Source organism: Lontra canadensis, unplaced genomic scaffold, assembly GCF_010015895.1.
Source record: "Lontra canadensis isolate GAN:19392208 unplaced genomic scaffold, GSC_riverotter_1.0 scaffold67, whole genome shotgun sequence".
NCBI classification, from domain to species: Eukaryota; Metazoa; Chordata; class Mammalia; order Carnivora; family Mustelidae; genus Lontra; species Lontra canadensis.
In genome coordinates, this window is record NW_022631061.1 from 8,736,115 (window position 1) to 8,757,363 (window position 21,249).

Sequence of the window (21,249 nt, forward strand, 5' to 3'; positions counted from 1 at the left end):
AATTCGCAATTATGTGGAGATTAAACATGCTCTTGAATAATTAACACATCGAAGAAAAAAAATCAAAAGAAAAATTTAAAAAATATATCTGAAGACAAATGAAAATGGAAATACAACATATAAACCATGTGATACAGCACAAGCAGTCCTAAGAGGAAATTTTATAGCAGTAAACACAAACATTAAGAAAAAAGAAAGATCTCAAATAAACAACCTAACTTTACAAATCAAGGAACTAGAATAAGAGGAACAAACAAAGCCCAAAGTTGGTAGAAGGAAGAAAATAAATATTAGGGTATGAATACATGAGAAAGAAATTAGAAAGTCAATAGAAAAATTCAATGTAACCAACAGCTGAATTTTTTGAAAAGATAAACAAAATTGACAAACCTTTATCTACTCTAAGAAGAAAAAGAGTAGACTCAAATAAAATTAGGAATGACAGAGGGACATTACAACTGATAATACAGAAATGCTAAGGATCATTAGGAAGCTACAATGAACAATTATACCAGCAAATTAGATAACCTAGAAGACATGAATAAAGTTCTGTAAACACACAGCCTACCAAGACTGAATCATGAAGATACAGAAAGTCTAAATAATTACTTGTAAAGAGATTGAATCACTAGTGAAAAACTTCCCAACAAAGAAAAGTCTAGGACAATGTGGATTAGGTGTTGAATTTTACCAAACATTTAAAGAAGAATTAATACCAACCTTCTCAACCTCTTCCAAAAATAGAAGAGGAGACAACACTTCCAAACTCATTTTACCAGGCCATCATTACCCTAGTATCAAAGCTACGGAAAGACACTACAAGAAAAGATTACAGGTCAATATCACCGAGAGAGGCAAAAATCTTCAACAAAATATTAGCAAACCAAATTCAACAGTACACCGAAAGGATCATACACCATGATCAAGTGGTATTTATTACTGGAATGCCAGCAAGAGTGGTTCAACATCTAGAAATCAATAAATGTGATATATCATACTAAGAAATATGATGGATAAAAATTATATGATCATCTCAATATGTGCAGAAAAGCCATTTCATAAAATTCAACATCTTTTCATAATAAAAACTCTCAACAAATTAGGAATATATGGACTATATACTTCAACATAATAAAGGCCATATATGACAAGCCCTTAGATAATATCATACGCGGTGGTGAAGAGCTAAAAGCTTTTCTTGTAAGATCAGGAACAAACCAAGGATGCCCATTTTTACCACTTTTATTTAACATAGTGTTGGAAGGCCTAAAAGAGCAATGTTTGCAGATGCTGCATTGTATATGGTAAACCCTAAAGACTGCAAAAACAAAACAAAACTTTCAGAATAAAATGTCTCCTAAAGTTGCAGTATAAAAAAATCAGCATCCAAAAGTCATTTGTGTTTCTATGCATTAGCAATGAACAATTTGAAAGAAAAATTAAGAAAATAATCCCACTCGTTATTGCATCAAAAAGAATAAAATACCTAGGAATAAGCTTAATGAAGGTGGTGAAAGATCAATGTACCAGAAACTATATAACATTGATGAAATAAATTAAAGAAGATGAAAATAAATGGAAAGCATTCAGTGTTCATGGATTGCAAGAATAATATTATTAAAATGTCCTAAAGCAATTTACAGATTTGGTGCAATGCCTATCAGAATTCTCACAGAAATAGAAAAACATAATTCTAAAACTCCTGTGGAACCATAAAAGATCCCGAACAAAGCAATCCTAAGAAAGAACATTGTTGGGGGAATCAATTCCTGATTTCAAACTATATTACAAAGCTATAATAATCAAACAGAATGGTTGACATAAAAACACACAGAAATAAGTGAACAGAATAGAAAGCCCAGAAATAAACTCATGCATATATGGCCAGTTTATTTTCAACAAGACACCAACAATATACAATGCAGAAAGGATAGTCTCTTCAAAAAATTGTGTTGTGAAAACTGAATATCCACAGGCAAAACAATGAAACTGGACCACTGTCTTTCACCATACACAAAAGTCAACTCAAATGGATGAAACATCAGCTGTGAAACTACAAACCTCCTAGAAGAAAACATAGAAGATAAACCCACTGACATGGGTCTTTCTGAATTTGACACTAAAGTCAAAGGCAACAAAAGAGAAAAATAAACAAGTAGGACCATATCAAACTAAAAAGCTTCTGCACGGTAAAGGGAACCATCAACAAAATGAAATTCAACCTATTGAATGGGAAAAATATTTGCAACCATGTATTTGACATGTGATACTATCCAAAATATATAAGGAATTCATAAACTCAAAAGTGTGAAAGAGGGGCGCCTGGATGGCTCAGTGGGTTAAAGCCTCTGCCTTTAGCTCAGGTCATGGTCCTGGGGTCCTGGGATTGAGCCCCGCATCGTATCGGGCTCTCTGCTCAGCAAGGAGCCTGCCCCCCGCCCCCCCACCTGTCTGTCTACTTGTGATCTCTGTCAAGTAAATAAATAAAATCTTTAAAAAAAGGTGTAAAAGAAATAACCCAATTAAAAAATTGGTGAAGAACCCAAATAGTCATTTTTCCAAAGAAGACATAGAGTTGGCTAATAGGTATATGAAAAGGTGCTCAACATCATGAATTATCTGGAAAACGTAAATTAAAACCACAACAAGAAGCCACTTTATACCTGTTAGCTAGTCTCAAAAAAAAAAAAAAAACAAAAAACAAGAGATGATAAATTCTGGTGAGGATGTGAAGAAAAGGGAGCCCTTATACACTGTTGGTGAGAATATAAACTGGTACAGTTATGTAAAACAGTATGGGCATTCCTCAAAAAAATTCAGAACAGAGCTACCATATTATGCAGAAATCCCACTTCTGGATATGTATCTAAAAGAAATGAAATTGCTATCTTGAAGATACCTGTACTTTTGTGTTCACTGCAACCTTATTCACAGTAGCCAAGACACAGAATCAAACTAAGTGTCTATCAACAGATGAATGGGTAAAGAAATATACCCACATATAGTGCAATGTTTTTCAACATTAAAAAAGAAGGAAAATCTGTTATTTGTGACAACATGGATGATTCTGGAAGGCATTATGCTAAGTGAAATAAGCTAGACAGAAAAAGACAAATACTGTATGGTATCATTGGATGTGAAATCATTGGACATGAAATCTAAAAAAATCAAATTCATAATAATAGGAACGTGGTGGTTGCCAGGAGCTGGGGGATGAGGAAATGGGGTGAGTTTTGTAAAAGGATACAGACTTACAGTTGTAAGGTGAATAGGGTCTGAGGATCTAACGTATAACATGGTGACTTCAATGGATAATACTATATTGTGTAATTCAAATTTGCTAAGACAAAAACAGGTTAATATGTGATGATGGATGTATTAATTAACTTCATGGAGATAATCCTTTCAAAATGTATAGGTATAGCAAACCATCACATTGAATACTTTAAATATATTATCTTATTGGTAAATTATATCTCAATAAAGCTGAAAAAGTTAAAAAGAGCCTGCATTTCTTAAATGGCTAAATTGGCTTTGACTGGTTTGCAACACAACCTCCTTTGGCTATAGATTCCTACTTATCCTTGTATTCAGAATTTAGCTGAGTTCTACACTGAATTCTCTTTCCCCTACTTATAATAGTTTCTGCATAAAATTTATCTTTACTGCTTTGACCATTTCTGTCTTTTTCACAGTATGTGTTGGGGGTCTATAGCTGGTGTATTAAATTAAGACTGCAGATTATGACCTGGTGAATGAAGAGGCACAAGCCACTAACCGGGTCAGCAAGTAGCTTTGTCGTCATCTGAGCTCTCACTTTGGGGAAATGAAAACCCTGGGGATATTTAGACTGAAGGTGTGATTTCAATACAGTCACAGAAAGAAAAGCCAAGTCACAAGATTTATTACTTATAGATACCAGAAATGGGGGAAATGCACAATGAGCCATGGGTAATGACAGTCTTCCGTCCTAGGTCATGAAGAAGCAAGAGATAAAGAGCAGTGTAACAAACACCTATTGCTTGTAAGGTAGTTGGGATGGGAGTTACTAACTTTTCATGAGCTTTGAGTGGTTATTTATTTTATTTTATTTTATTTTAAATTTTTAAATTTTTAAATAAATATATAATGTATTATTAGCTCCAGGGGTACAGATCTGTGAATCGCCAGATTTACACACTTCACAGCTTGAGTGGTTATTTTAAAAGGTGCCCTGGGAATAGTTTGAAGAGAATAGATATTAACTCTTCTTCAAATGTTTGGTAAGGAAGGTTTCCAAATACATTCTGTGAAGCTAGCCAGAATACCTGACACCAAACCAGACAAAGACACCACAAAAAAAACAAAAACAAAAACAAAACGAAAAACTACAGGCCAATGTGCCTGATGAACATAGATGCACAAAATCTTCCACAAAATATTAGCAAACCGTATTTAACACAACATTAAAAATATCATTTACCTGGCCAATAGACACATGAAAAAGTGCTCAACATCACTGGGCATCAGGGAAATACAAATCAAAACCACAATGAGATACCACTCACACCAGTCAGAGTGGCTAAAATTGACAAGTCAGGAAATGACTGATGTTAGTGAGGTTGCGGAGAAAGAGGAACCCCCCTACACTGTTGGTGGGAATGCAAGCCAGCAGCCACTCTGGAAAACAATATGGACATTCCTCAAAAAGTTGAAAATAGAGCTACCCTATGACTCACCAACTGCACTACTGGGTATTTACCCTAAAGATACAACTGTAGTGATCTGAAGGGGCATGTGCTCCCGAATGTTTATAGCAGCAATGTCCACAATAGCCGAACTATGGAAAGAACCTAGATGTCCATCAACAGATGAATGGATAAAGAAGAGGTGGTACATATATACAATGGAATACTATGCATCAAAAGAAATGAAATATTGCCATTTGCAACAGTGTGGATGGAACTAGAGGGCACTATGCTGAGCGAAATAAGTCAATCAAAGAAAGACAATTATCATATGATCTTCCTGATATGAGGAATTTGAGAGGCAATGTGGGGGGTTTGGGGGGTAGGAAAGGAATAAATGAAACAAGATGGGATTGGGAGGGAGACAAACTATAAGAGACTCTTAATCTCACAAAACAGAGGGTTGTTGGGGGTTGGGGTGGGGGGTAGGGGATAGGGTGGTTGGGTTATGGACATTGGGGAGGGTATGTGCTATGATGAGTGCTATGAAATGTGTAAGCCTGAAGATTCACAGACCTGTACCCCTGGGGCAAATAATACATTATATGTTAATAAAATTATTTTTAAAAAAAGATCATTGGGGCGCCTGGGTGGCTCAGTGGGTTAAAGCCTCTGCCTTCGGCTCAGGTCATAATCTCAGGGTCCTGGGATCGAGCCCCACATCGGGCTCTCTGCTCAGCAGGGAGCCTGCTTCCCTCTGTCTCTCTCTCTGCCTGCTTCTCTGCCTACTTGTGATCTCTGTCTGTCAAATAAATAAATAAAATCTTTAAAAAAAAAAGATCATTTACCAATCATATTGAGATGGGATTTATTCTTGGGATTCAAGGATAGTTTGGTGGCCACAAATCAACATGATATATCATATCAACAAAACAAAGGATAAAAATTATATTATCATCTCAGTAGATTCAGAGAAAGCATTTGACAAAGTAAGACATCCATTCATCATAAAATCTGCCAATAAAGTGGGCTTAAAGAGAACATGCTTGAACATAAGAAAACTCATATATGAAAACCCACATCTAATGTTCTCAATAGTGAAAAACTGAAAGCATTTCTTCTAAGATTATAACAAGACAAGTATGTCCCTCTCACCACTTTTATTCAACATAGTACTAGAAGTCCTACGGTTAGCAACCAGATAAGAAAAAGAAATAAGAGGCAACTCTATTGGTAAAGAAAAAGTTAACCTATTACTATTTGAAGAGGATGTGATACTGTAGACAACTCTAAAGATGCCACCAAAAAATTACCAAAAGTAATAAATGAATTCAGTAAAGTTATGGAATACAAATTCACCCAGAAATTGGTAGCATTTCTATACACTCATAACAAAGTAGCAGAAAGAGAAATTGAGAAAACAACTCCACTTATGATTGCACCAAAGAGAATAAAATACCTGGGAATAAATTTAACTGAAGAGGTAAAAGATCTGAACTCTGAAAACTATAAAATACTGATAAAAGAAATTGAAGATGACACAAAAAAAATGGAAAGATACTCCATGCTCATGGATTGGAAGAATTAATATCATTAAAATGTCCATATTATTTAAAGCAGTCTACAGATTCAGTGCAATCCCTAGCAAAGTACCAACAGCATTTTTCTCAAAACTAGAAAAAAAAATACTAAAATTTGTGAGGAACCACAAAAGACCCCAAATAGCCAAAACAATCTTGAGAAAGCAAAACAAAGCTGGAGGTATCACGATTCCAGATTTCAAGATACACTACAAAGCTTATAGTAATCAAAAGAGTATGGTACCGACACAGAAATGGACACATAGATCAACAGAACAGAATAAAGCCCAGAAATAAGCCCATGACTATATGGTGAATTATTCTGAGACAAAGGAGGTGAGAGTATCCAAAGGGGAAAATACAGCCTCTTCAAAAAATGGTGCTGGGAAAACTGGACGGCTGCATTTAAAACAATGAAACTAGACTACTTTGCAACACCATACACAAAAATAAGATGGATTAAAGACCTAGATGTGAGACCTGAAATCATAAAAATCCTAGAAGAGAGCACAGGCTGTAATTTCTCTGACATTAGCTGTGGGAACATTTTTCTAGATATGTCTCCAGGAACGTGCCCTGGGGAAAGTGAAGCGGGAACTTGGGTTGGGAAACATAAGCTCAGGTCCTTATCTAAATCTCTAGGTGCGAGTAGGGTTTCATACTATAAAATGCCTATGCAGCAACTCAAAACTGCTGTTTTCTCATCATATAGTACAAAAGACTTCATATATATATTCCTCTCCAGGCTCCATAAATACAAAGGTTAGGCCTTTTTATCAAGCATTTATTATTTGCCAGTCACAATGTCTAGTGTCATTTATTATTTGATCCATACAGTAGTCAATTGGTGGGTCCTATTGCTGACCTCAGTTTACAGACAATGGGAACTGGAACATAAAGAGGTTAGGTAGGTTTGTCAAAAGTGTCCCAGCTCAGAAAAGGCAGTACCGGGTCTGGAATGGAACTCTGGCCTCAAGAGATTGAACTTTTAGCCACTGCACCCTACGATAGGGCTATTAGAATGGCAATTATGATATTCATTCATTTTGAAGGGAATAAAATATACACTCTTTACTCACAAACAGTGAAGTTGTCTGGAGATAATAGTTTCTCTGAGAACTGCAACAAATTGTTCAGACTCCAATATTTGCCATTTCAGAGATGAGACTAATTATAAAAACTGCTTGCATTATCCTGTAATCAGTTATGCCTTAAGTAGTATAACTGCACATTGGGAAGAATAGTAGTCTCCCTCAGATGGAAGTTTCCTCAAATAGAAGAGCAAAGGAGTCACGTATCTACTTAAAACCAGAGAAGAAGTTGCTCTGTATCATTTATTAAGGAGTGTAAAAGGGGTGAGGAAGTTAGCCTTTTGCTTCTCTTGATATGTAATGAAAGTGCTTGAGAATTCCATCAACTTATACATATTTTTACTCTTCATATTTAAAATATGTACTACTGCAGGCAGGATCCACACTATGTGTCTTTAAGTATGGAATATTAGAACAAATTTTTACCCAGACAGATGCTAGAATTGTCAAATAATTTAAAACAGAATGTTCTTCTGCTCCTTATTGGAGCTTTGCCCTGGTGGAAACTTTACAGACCTATAGGCAAGGGTAATTTAGTGGCTTGCATCTTAGCTTATATTTGTTTGTTCTTAATAAGATCAGTTTTTAATTTCGGGAGTGACATCTTTTTTGGCTCTTTACATGAGCATGAATGTCCCAAGCTCCTGATGATTTGTAAACCACAAGATACAGCAGCTGAAATGCATTAGTTTAGTAATAAATACAGGAACCAGTTTGATCTTATAAAGTATGCATTATGCAAGTATCTCACACTGAATAGTGGTCTTAATAGTGACAGTGTTTCAGCCATAGCTGATTTTCCAGAGTACTTCAAGAGAGTTTTTGCATGTGATTTTCAAACTCCAAGTTATTTCCAGGATAACTCAGTCTGTAAGATTTTTCTGTTTACCCCTTACCATGTTTTAGCTTTCACAGTGTTGCTGAATGGCTACCTAAGCAAAGCATGGAAGGAATCTTGAATCACAGAATCAGCAATGGAAGTATCTGTGATATCTCAATCTCCTAAAAATGGGGAAAGGGGAAAGTATTTATGGTGGGCTGAAGGGCAAAGGAGACCATCAAAGGACTTCTTGGAGGTAGATAAAACCAAATAATTATAGAGGAGTCCATTGAATTTGACTATCTTTTAGGCCTCCCCATAAGCATTTCATTTTAGATATCTGCATCTTGTATGCATCTCAGACTTAACACATACAAAACCAAAATCTTTTTTTTTTTTTTAAGATTTTGTTTATTTATTTGACAGACAGAGATCACAAGTAGGCAGAGAGGCAGGCAGAGAGAGAGAAAGGAGGAAGCAGGCTCCCCGCTGAGCAGAGAGCCCGATGTGGGGCTCGATTCCAGAACCCTGGGATCATGACCTGAGCCTAAGGCAGAGGCTTTAACATGCTGAGCCACCTAGGTGCCCCCAAAACCAAACTCTCGATCTGACTTGCCCCAAATAGGCCCTGTCAAGGTCTTCCACATTTCATTTTATGTTAACTTTTCCTAGTTGTTCAGCCGAAACATTAGGAGGTCATTTTTGATTTGCCTTCCCTTTCTCTCTCTCTCTCTCTCTCTGCTCTTGCTGGCTCTACCTTACATTCATGTGTTATTTTTCATCACAATAATTATCATCTTCTAAATAATTTAATTTACTTATTTTATTTATTTGCCTCTACTACAGTATAGATTCCATGATAGTAGGAGTTTTTTTAAAATTTTTAAAATTTTTTATAAACATATAATATATTTTTATCCCCAGGGTACAGGTCTGTGAATCGCCAGGTTTACACACTTCACAGAACTCACCATAGCACATACCCTCCCCAATGTCCATAACCGCACCCCCCTTCTCCCAACCCCCTCCCCCCAGCAACCCTCAGTTTGTTTTGTGAGATTAAGAGTCACTTATGTTTTGTCTCCTTCCCAATTCCATCTTGTTTCATTTATTCTTCTCCTACCCCCTTAACCCCCCATGTTGCACCTCCACTTCCTCATATCAGGGAGATCATATGATAGTTGTCTTTCTCTGATTGACTTATTTATCTATTTGTTCACTGATATTACCTCAGGAAGCAAAAACATTATTTGGAATGTAGTAGGTGTAGGTGCTTAATAAGTAAATGTTGAATGAATGAATGAAGATATGAATGAACTGTGCTGAAATGTGACTGTGGCCTAATCTCTCCACTAATTTTGGCATGATAGCCCCCAGGCAAGAAGTAATAACAGCCAATTCCCGTTGGGTGTTTGTGTATCAGAACATGCCTAAGGTTAAACGTTAGTAGGGTTAGAAGAAAATTGGTTTGTATGATTTGATGATTTTTCCTGTGTTGTATGACTCCTCTCTTTTTATAATAGGGATGACAGATTGACTATAGGATTTTAGAGGTAAAGATGAAATTTATAGGTAAAAATTATTTTTATCTAGAGTTTTTGAGTCAAATCTCAAACCAAGAATCAACAGATGAGTTCAAAGAAATGCAGTGGGAATACTTCAGAACTTTTTAAAATCAAGATCCATATGAACAAGTCTGTATGTATGCAAGGGTTGTGGGTAGTGATGCTGGTACTGCTAGATTGGGGTGAAAAATGTATGTTTCTGAACTTCTGTGATTCATCTCTGACTGGAAAAGTAGCACTATACTTGCGTGCTCAATCCCCTAGTAGGTCTCATAATGGACCGAGGGAAACCTTGGTGTAGAAAATGCCCAAAGAAGAGAAAGGTGTGAAGGACTTTGGAGGTTCTACTCTACTATGCATTAATAAAGGAGCTATCCTTCCTTCTTTTCCCCCATAGTCTATAAAGGTCTCCCTTCCATTTTTCAAATTTCTTTTTGTTTTTACGTTTCTTTATAACAATTTATGACTTGTCTGGATTTTCCATTAATATTTTGCGTGTTGAGGGACACAGTGTTTTAAGTCCTGTGATTCTTCTGTGCCTAAACTAAGTTTCTATATTATATCATACATGGAAACTGTAGCCAGGAGTTAAAAATCTGGCAGTTAAAAACTTGGATTCAGTACAGGTTTTCTAATGTTCCTTGGAATCTCTCAGTATGACCTCTTGAGGGGTAAGTGTCTTGCTCTCTCTTTTGTAATTCCTAGGGGTTTCAAAGTTGGAAGTCAAAGAAATACAGAGCTGATGATGCAACTTTATTTGGAAAAGGTGTCATTTTAGTTCTACATATTTCAGATGTGTGTGTATGTGTTTTATGACCAATTAAACCTATAAATATATTAAAAGAAAAAAACTACATATAAATCTGTGCATATTTTAAAAAAACCTCTTAGCTTGAAAGCATAAAATGTCTTCTGTCTTTATATGTTAGATTTCAGCTTCTTTTATTACTCTACAGGAGATTCCCAACCTGGGAACAAAAGCACTTGCACATGTGTTACTGAAGTTTTGTTCAGAGAAAGGAAAAAAAGAGGAGTTAATGGCAAAGAGCTAAGAGAGAATTTTTTGAGAGGCTATCATTGTTCGAGTACTATGTTAGGTGCTCCACTCACCTTATTCCCTTTAATACCACAATCTTATGAGGTAGCTGTTTATTCCCCCTAACTGGATAAGGGAAAATAACTGTTTTTTCCCTTTACTGAGTAAGGAAAGTACATATGAAATTATGTAGCTTGTCTAAGGTTCTGTAGAGATTGTAGCTATACAGGGTCAAAGTTGCCTAGGCTTGTATAACTAGGAAATGCATATTCTTTCAACTTAAAAAAAAAAAGATTTTATTTATTTATTTGACACACAGAGACATCACAAGTAGTCAGAGAGGCAGGCAGAGAGAGAGGGGGAAGCAGGTTCCCTGCTGAGCAGAAAGCCTGATGCAAGATTAGATCCCAGGACCCTGAGACCATGACCCCAGCTGAAGGCAGAGGTTTAACCCACTGAGTCACCCAGGTGCCCCACAAACAATTATTTTTCTTTCTTCTTGAGGTTTACATTCCTCCTAAGGCAGAGGCTTAACCAGCTGAGCCACTCAGTCACCCCATATTCTTTCAACCTTATCATGCAAAAATGGGAGTCCCAAGGATTTGAATAATAAAAATATTCTTGTTTTCTGGTCCAAGCACTGGCTCACGTGCTTCCCTTGCCATTATCTCTACATGGTTTGTTGTGAATCATGGTACCATCTCGTAGGCTTTTTCTCTGCCATCTCTGTAGTCATTTCTTTATTGAGGTTTATCAAGGTTTTTTGTTTTTGTTTTTCTGTTAGTTAAATTGAAATGTCTTTTTTTTTTTTTTTTTTTTTTTTTAAGCCTCCTTTTTCCCTGCCCCTCCTCCCCTGCCATGGAATCCTTTAAGTATAAACAGGATTCCACACAGAAGCTCTGGTAAAACTCTGGCTAAACAAAGATTTAAGTAAGATTTAATGAGAATATAGAGGGAAACCAGACCTAAGTGGTTCTGAGTACTTTGTTAGAAGAATTGGGATAGGCACTAGCATGAAGAACTGTATCATTTTAAGGATTTATCATTTAAAGATATATCCTCCCTTTAATATTCTCATGGCAATTCATATCACAAATAACAAAGAACCCAAGACTATTTCATTTTATGAGGTATGGTATGGTGGCGGGATAGGAACTGAGCACTTTGCAAGTTAATGTTCCTAAATTTTCTAATCTCCATCAACCTAGGTAAGAGAAGGAGGTAGTATAAGGTATGGGTGGACATAGAAGTTTATACAGTGTTTTAAAATGTATTATTTTATTCAATCTTTATAACAAATGTGTGAAGTGGATAGTGCAGTATATTAATTGGCTTTGCAACAGTAGGAACCCCCAAATCTCAGCAGCTTGCAACAATAAAGTTTATTCCTCATTTACATTTTATGGAGGATATAGAACGGTACATCTCTGGTTTTTGTGTCCTCTTCGTTCTGGAATCCAGGCTGAAAAGGTAGCCTCCTTATGGGGGTGTCATTCTCATGGCAAAAGTTGGAAAAAATGTCACATTGTGTTGGACAAAACATTCCATATGTCCAGGCCCAAAGACAGTGTGTGTGAAAATGTATACTCTCCCATGGACAGATAGTAACCTAATATACCACAGGCAAATTTTATTATTGTGATTATCCTTATTTTACAGAAGTAGAAACTAAGGCATAGAGAAATTAAATGAATTGCCCAGGCTCACAGTACTGACAAGTGGTCAAGGCCAATTCAAAATTCAAGTCTGACCCAACAGCATTACATTTTGTATTATACCAACAAGAATGGTATTTCTTTCATGTATCCACTTAACTTTGTTGATGACATTTGCCTTGAGAACAGTTTTCTTCCTAATGACCTACTAGAAAATTAATGTAGCCAACCCAATGTCCATTATGCTTCCTTCTCTTCCAATCTTCCAATGAATGGCTTTAACATAAGCCTTGAAATTCAAGTGATTTCTGTGTGAGGGAAGTCAGTATTTAAAAAAGTTACAGATAGTCCAGTTTTGGAGAAAGTGCAAATTTAAAAAAATCCCTTTGCAAATGTGGAACTGAAATAATTATAGTTTAATAAAAAATTTTATCCTAAATCCTATTATTTCTTTGCATCAGTTAAAGACATTGTCTATGAAAGAAAGCCAAATGTAATTTATAATGGTGGTCGTGTGGACTTTCACTGATAAGGAATTTTATAAGCATGTTCAGAATAGGGAGCATTATTAACTGAAGTGGTGATGTGACCCTGGTTTGTTTCCAGCCCAGTCTCCCCTGAATTTTCCAAACCTTAAGCTAACAGGGCTACTAACTTCCCAGAATACTTAGATCTCTCCACTGTCTTGTCTCTGGGTTGTGGCTTAGTGTATTTTCCCTCAGCCTGAAATGCTTCCAGCCTGCTCCACCTTCCCAACCAGGTCTGATCCTAACAATCTGTCAAGACTTCATTCTTAAATGCTTTGTGCTCCAGGAAGCCTCTCCCCATCTCATCAAATGCAAATATAAATCTTCAAAAAATGTTTTGCTTGAACTCTGGTATTCTTTCTTCCCCCTTTGCCCAATACCTTTCCCCTAACAGATATCTGTGCAACAAATCATTCTTTTTTTTTCCCCCTAAAGATTTTATTTATGTATTTGACAGACAGAAATCACAAGTAGGCAGGGAGGCAGGCAGAGAGAGGAAGGGAAGAAGGCTCCCTGCTGAGCAGAGAGCCTGATGCGGGGATGCAGGGCTGGATCCCAGGACCCTGGGATCATGACCCGAGCCAAAGGCAGAGGCTTTAACCCATTGAGCCACCCAGGCGCCCCTCTTTTTTTTTTTTTTTTTTTTAATGGAAGTGAACTGAACTATTATATTTGCTAAATTGAAGTTTTCATGTGGAGTTGATGCATGCATCTATTTATTCAACAAATAGTTATCAAATGCCTACATTTATAAGGCACAATTAACTTGTTAAAGCTGACTTAGCTATAGAGTGATGAATTCAGGATTCAAATCAAGAATTGTCTGACACCATAGCCAGTACTCTTAACCACTCATAGATATCAAAAACTAGAGATTCTTGTATGCTAAATAGCTTCACTGTTGGGCAGATATTAATCTTCTTTTTTTCCCTTAAAAACTGTATAAAGTATTTTTACCAATGCCTTTTTAAGCTCCTGATTAATTTTGTTTCTAAAATTGACATTAAAAATATATTTTTTCCTATTAATATAAGTTGTTCCCATTAAAAGTAAAATAACATTTTTTGTGTGGACTGTTTTGAGTAAATTTGAGTAAATCTGAGTAAATTATACTACCCAGAAGCAGGTTTTGTGGATTGTAAGGTGACACTTTTTTTTCCTGGCCCTCTTTAAGAAAAAAAGAAGAAAAAACTACAAACATTTAAAAAAATGACATTTAGGGCGCCTGGGTGACTCAGTGGGTTAAGCCTCTGCCTTTGGCTCAGGTCATGATCTCAGGGTCCTGGGATCGAGTCCTGCATTGGGCTCTCTGGCAGGGAGCCTGCTTCCTCCTCTCTCTCTCTTCCTGCCTCTCTGCCTGCTTGTGATTTCTCTCTGTCAAATAAATAAATAAAATCTTTTAAAAAATGACATTTAGCATAGGAAAAGAAATCATGACAATTTACTTGAAGTTGGAGGTTCAGATCCCTTTTTTTCTAAGTGATCTTGAGACCATTTACCAGAAATGCTTACATTAAAAAGCTTCCTTATTGACACCTGGCTTCTCCTTTTCACCTGGAATACTTCACAGCTCCTGGCAACTCCCAGCACTCCAGAAACTCTGCATGTGAGGTTTTATTCATTTTCCGGCAAGTCTACCCCTGGTCTCAACAGTTTAAAAATCATGGTCAAATTGCATTGGTTTTAGTCTCAGATGAGTTTTTGAGTTAATTTTCTGGACTCCTTGTTACTTTTTCCCCAGGAAATAGAGATGTTTATTAGGAATGGCCTTTGAGACACAAGTTTCTTTCTAATTAAAAAAATTTTTTTTCCATAGTGTTGGATGAACTATTGTCATTGTAGAAACCATTTGGTATGAATATAGTCTCCTTTTGGAAATACTTACATAGAACATAAAATAATGAAAATCAGTTCTTAAATGAATAATGCTGTCACTAAGGGATTTAACTGAAATTTATATGGCTCAGACACTGTGTTCAGAATAACAGTACCCAGAATAAGTCACTTCAATTTTAAAAAATCTTGTAAATGACTACACTTCGCTGAAGGATTTAAGTAATTTTTTTCCTTAAAGCTTTGTTGAAATATGTTGGTCCTGCTGAGACCACTGGAAATTAGTCTTCTTTGGTGTAGTATTAAAAAATGGCAGCAGAGGGCCTCATTGCAATGCGCTAGATTTTTTTTCTTCAAGAAAGAACATTTTCTTTCCATTGCTTAGTGTGTGTTCTCTTACTTTGAAACTTGTAATATATTATTTGAAAAACAGATCTTTTAAATACCAGTTTTACAATATAGAATGGAGGGTGCAATTTAAACCTAAAAGCTCTTAACCTTTTCTTCTTGGTTCCTCTGAAGATGTTGAAATTTTGAGGTTCTTTCTTCATTTCCTTCCACAACAGTAAGGAATTACATACTCTCTTTTGACTTTTCCATGAAGGCTGTTAACTTTCTTTCTTAAGCTCATCCATTTTGTTGGCAAATTATTATGAGAACAGATTCATGTGAATTATGATACTTAATTCAAAGGATCAGAAAAATTACATGGCAACAGTTTATAACATATTCTCATACATTTTACATCTTCCAATAGCCTTTCAGCTAATTGTGCTCAAGTTCTAACAAAATGATTTTTCATAATTAAAAAAAAGCTGTAGGTTAAAACTCTGTAGTATTGAACCTCATTCCAAATGAATGAGGTTGAGTATATGTGATCCATTAAGTAAAACTGCCTTACTTATTTTGTGGGGTCATCTTGTGATTACTTTGACTGTGATCAGGACACATAATGGCACAGAAAATAAATGGATTATCTGAGGTGAAAGTTAGTGCCCCCTGAATGTGTGGACACAGGTTTATACTTAATCCCAAATGAGTTCCTTTATAACACTGTCGTCTAGCAGACCATAAATATTTTTGGTAAGTCTGGGTTCTGTGGTTGAATATATTTATTTTTATAGTTTCAACCTGGTTTCTTATAATTATGTTCATAGAGATTTTTTTTTATATTCTCCAGCCATCATTCGTTCTCACTAAAAGTACAGTTCTAGAATCCTGCTTTTTAAAAAAAAAAATTCCAATAATCAAAACGGACTTGTTTTGAGATGAAAGAGTTTCAGTATAATGAATTATTGTTTATTACAGATTTCAGAATCCTTGTGTCTTAAGGAACTTGAATAATTTAACTGTTAGGGAATATGAACATTGTATAAAAAGAACCAATATTTTATTGAAGTTAAATGAATATGTAACATTATATAGAAACATGTAAAAATGTATAGAAACACATAAAGTAAACATATAAACATTATATAGAAATATTATATAGAAATGTTATGTAGAAAAGGGCCTCCATATAAATTTTAGATAGGAAACATTTAAACATTATATAGAAAAGGGCCAATATTTACTGAGATTAGGTGAGCATTTATTTTGTATATATTTGTTGTGATCCACAAAACAAAATGCTAATAATAATGGCTACCAGTTAGACATTTAGACTATTCCCTACTATTAACTTTCTGTGATAAAACATCATATACTCTGATCATGCTTTCTGATAAAACATTATATAACAACAAAACTGGACGAACTGTTGAAAACAACCATTTCAGGGCTTTGAATTGACCAAAGACATCCGACAAGTTGAGAAGCAATTTTGGGGGGTGGGGAGTATTTTATTTATTTTATTTTTATTTTTATTTTTTTGTAAACATATAATGTATTATTAGCCCCAGGGGTATAAGTCTGTGAATTGCCAGGTTTACACACTTCACAGCACTCACCATAGCACATACCCTCCCCAATGTCCATAACCCCATTACCCTCTCCCTACTTCCCTCCCCCCAGCCACCCTCCGTTTGTTTTGTGACATTTAGAGTCTCTTATGGTTCGTCTCCCTCCTGATCCCATCTTGTTTCACTTATTCTTTTCCTACCCCCAAAACCCCCCACATTGCATCTCCACTTTCTTATATCAGGGAGATCATATGATAGTTGTCTTTCTCCGACTGACTTATCTCGCTAAGCATAATACCCTCTAGTTCCATCCTCATCATCGCAATTGGCAAGATTTCATTTCTTTTGATGGCTGCATAGTATTCCATTGTATTTATATACCATCTCTTTTTTATCCATTCATCTGTTGATGGACATCTAGCTTCTTTCCATAGTTTGGCTATTGTAGACATTGCTGCTATAAACATTCGGGTGCACGTGCCCTTCGGATCACTACGTTTGTATCTTTAGGGTAAATACCCAGTAGTGCAATTGCTAGGTCATAGGGTAGCTCTATTTTCATCTTTTTGAGGAACCTCCATGCTGTTTTCCAGAATGGTTGCACCAGCTTGCATTCCCACCAACAGTGTAGGAGGGTTCCCCTTTCTCCGAATCCTCGCCAGCATCCTTCATTTCCTGACTTGTTAATTTTAGCCATTCTGACTGGTGTGAGGTGTTATCTCATTGTGGTTTTGATTTGTATTTCCCTGATGCCGAGTGATGTGGAGCACTTTTTCATGTGTCTGTTGGCCATCTGGATGTCTATTTTATTTTATTTATTTATTTATTTATTTTTTCATCTGGATGTCTTCTTTGCAGAAATGTCTGTTCCTGTCCTCTGCCCATTTCTTAATTGGATTATTTGTTCTTTGGGTTTTAAGTTTGATAAGCTCTTTATAGATTTTGGATACTAGCCCTTTATCTGATATGTCATTTGCAAATATCTTCTCCCATTCTGTCGGTTGTCTTTTGGTTTTGTTAACTCTTTCCTTTGCTGTGCAAAAGCTTTTATCTTGATGAAGTCCCAATAGCAATTTTTGCCCTTGCTTCTGTTGCCTTTGGCGATGTTCCTAGGAAGCAGTTGACATGGCTGAGGTCGAAGAGGTTGCTGCCTATGTTCTCCTCAAGGATTTTGATGTGTCCCTTTCTCACATTGAGGTCCTTCATACATTTTGAGTCTATTTTTATGTATGGTATAAGGAAATGGTCCAGTTTCATTTTTCTGCATGCGACTGTCCAATTTTCCCAACACCATTTATTGAAGAGACTATCTTTTTTCCACTGGACACTCTTTCCTGCTTTGTCGAAGATTAGTGGACCATAGAGTTGAGGGTATATTTCTGGGCTCTCTATTCTGTTCCATTGATCTGTGTGTCTGTTTTTGTGCCAGTACCATACTGTCTTGATGATGACAGCTTTGTAATAGAGCTTGAAGTCTGGAATTGTGATGCCACCAACTTTGGCTTTCTTTTTCAATATTCCTTTGGCTATTCAAGGCCTTTTCTGGTTCCATATAAATTTTAGGATTATTTGTTCCATTTCTTTGAAAAAAATGGATGGTATTTTGATAGGGATTGCATTAAATGTGTAGATTGCGTTAGGTAGCATAGCCATCTTCATAATATTTGTTCTTCCAATCCAGGAGCATGGAATATTTTTCCATTTCTTTGTGTCTTCCTCAATTTCTTTCATGAGTACTTTATAGTTTTCTGAGTATAGATAGATTCTTTGCCTCTTTGGTTAGGTTTATTCCTAGATATCTTATGGTTTTGGGTGCAATTGTAAATGGGATTGACTCCTTAATTTCTCTTTCTTCTGTCTTGTTGGTGTGAAGAAATGCAACTGATTTCTGTGCATTGATTTATATCCTGATACTTTAGTGAATTCCTGTACAAGTTCTAGCAGATTTGGAGTGAAGTCTTTTGGGTTTTCCACATACAGTATCATATCATCTGCAAAAAATGATAATTTGACTTTGAGAAGCGATTTTTTATGAAAAAAGTACTGAATGTCAAATAAGAACAGTGTGAGTCTGGCATTTTTGCCCGAGGCTTCTCCCATCCACACCCACCTCCAAGCTGGATCTGACCAGATATGAACAGGGCACTGCAAAACAAGGAAGCCAGCAGCCTCCTTGCCAGAGAGGATTCACTCAGTTTGGAGCAGAGTGTGGAAAGACTTCTCATTCAACAATATTGTCAGTAAAAGTACCAATTTTGGTGGCAAATGAAGGAGGAAAACCAAAGTTTCAGGTAGCATGAGGCTGCAGTAAACAGTGGATTAACAGACTAGCCTGACATTTATCAGAGAGATGAGGGAAATGAGACAGCCACAGAGGGCAACAGTAAGCTCTCCACAAATCCACTCAGGAGAGACTGGAGAACCCCCAAATCCCCATATCCCTGGCTAAGCACGAGACTGTATGCCTGCACAAAGCTGATGCCAGAAGACCTGGTGGGAAGTAAAATCCAGGGCATTATTGAAAACTGATTGATTAATCCAATGATAAAACTTTTTTTAGGTTAAAAAAAACTTTTTTTAGGTCTAAAATGCCATCATAGGATTATAGAATTCCTTCTGTTTTTGTAAATTCTTTGTGATTTCTAAATATTTAACTTAGAAATACATAGAATAGGGAATAGTTTCTTGACTCTGAATTGTGATTCTTTGAAATCTCTTCACCTACAGAATAAAACTCTTAATTACCCTTACTGCTTCTTTTAAGGTTAGAGCACTATCAATAGAGAACTTCAGAATGTTATAATGGCTAATATTTATTGAGCACCTATTATTAGACCAATGCTATGCTGACTTTAAACATTTTATGTCATTTAATTCTGTAATGTCCTTATGGTAAGATTAGTCCCATTACCTGGTGGGGAGATTGGAGCTTAAGTAGAATAAATAACTTCTCCAAGGTTGCAACAGCTAAGAAGTGTAATAGGTGGAATGCAGCTTGAGATGATATGATTTCCAAATTCTTATTCTTAAATACTATGCTATATTTTCAGATGATGGTGATATAGAATATAAAATTTTTTATTTATAAAAATATATTTTTCTATTTTCCTTTGAGTGTAATAACATAATCTCATAGTAATCAAGTTAACTTATGTAAAGTTATTGGTACATTAAGTAGGCATATACTTTATCCTTTAAGAAAAGCTTTATATTAAGGAGAATTTCAAACAGATATGAAAGTAGATAGTATAATAATCCTTTATATATGTATCCATCACACAGCTTTGAGCTTCTTCAACAAATGCCAATATTACTGCTTGCTATTCTAATCTTCACTACAAAAGGGAACTAATTATAAACTAATTTTTGTAGGTTAAATACTAGTCACTTTTAAATTTAGAATTAAAAATTTCAATAATTGATTTTAGTAGGATATTTCCTTTTGGATTGGACACACATAGTATTTTTTCGAAAGTAGACATCTCAGTGAAAACAGCATATGGAGTAAGAGGAGTAGGCAGGTGGAAATATTCAGTAAATATTTTGGCATAATGAAGTAAATAACTAGAAGGTAGCTGAATGAAGCTGCAGAATCTGGTTGCTTTAAGACACTGTCTCTGGACTATGGGCCCATCCATCACTCATGGTCTAGTTTTGTTTTTATTTTCTTTTTAAGACTAATTTTTAGGGCAGTTTAAGTTCACAAGAAAAAAGTTGAGCAGAGTACAAACAATTCCCATATATCCTCTATCCCCACATGCATAGACTCCCACACTGTGGACATCCCCTACCAGAGTAGTTCATTTGTTACAATCAATGAACCTACATTGACATGTTATTACCCAAAGTCCATAGTTTACATAAGGGTTCAATCTTGGTATTGTACATTCTTTGTGTTTTGACAAATATGTAACAACATGTATACAATGTAATTATGTCATACAAAGTAGTTTCACTGTTCTAAAATCTGAATTAGCTTTTTGTTTATAACATTTTCTCTTTTATACACATCAGGACTGTTCTTTCTTATTTTTCTAATAATCATGTCAGACTTTCAGCGACTTTTGGGGTGGGTAGATAACTGACAACCAGTTTAAATTATTGCAACTTCTGGGCAATGGTATGCAATAGAGGTGTGGTGGCTTGTGGAACTGGAAGGAATTAGTAGTATGATCAAACCTCATTCTATTAGACCACCTACAAAAGTATTTTGTGTTGCACAGAGCATTTAACTTCTTTCTTTCAAACTTTAGGACCCTTGAATAGAATGTGATATTTTAAGCCATATGTTTCTGTAATAGTCTTTAAATTCCAAATGTCAAATCTCTTTACAATAACTCTTGCTTATGACAGAAACCATTTTGTAGTTCTGCCTCTTCTTTGGCCTTATACTCTGTCCCACATTTCAGTAGTGAATGTCATTGGTAAAGCTTTGATTTATTTCTGGGAAAGTCTTCCTGGCTTTTTCTGCCTTGTTTCCTCAAGAGATTGGAAGCTATCCGTATCCAGACTGTTTTCATTTTATTTGACAAATTGTTTGCATTAAAAGAATTTAGAATAATTTCAATTACTAA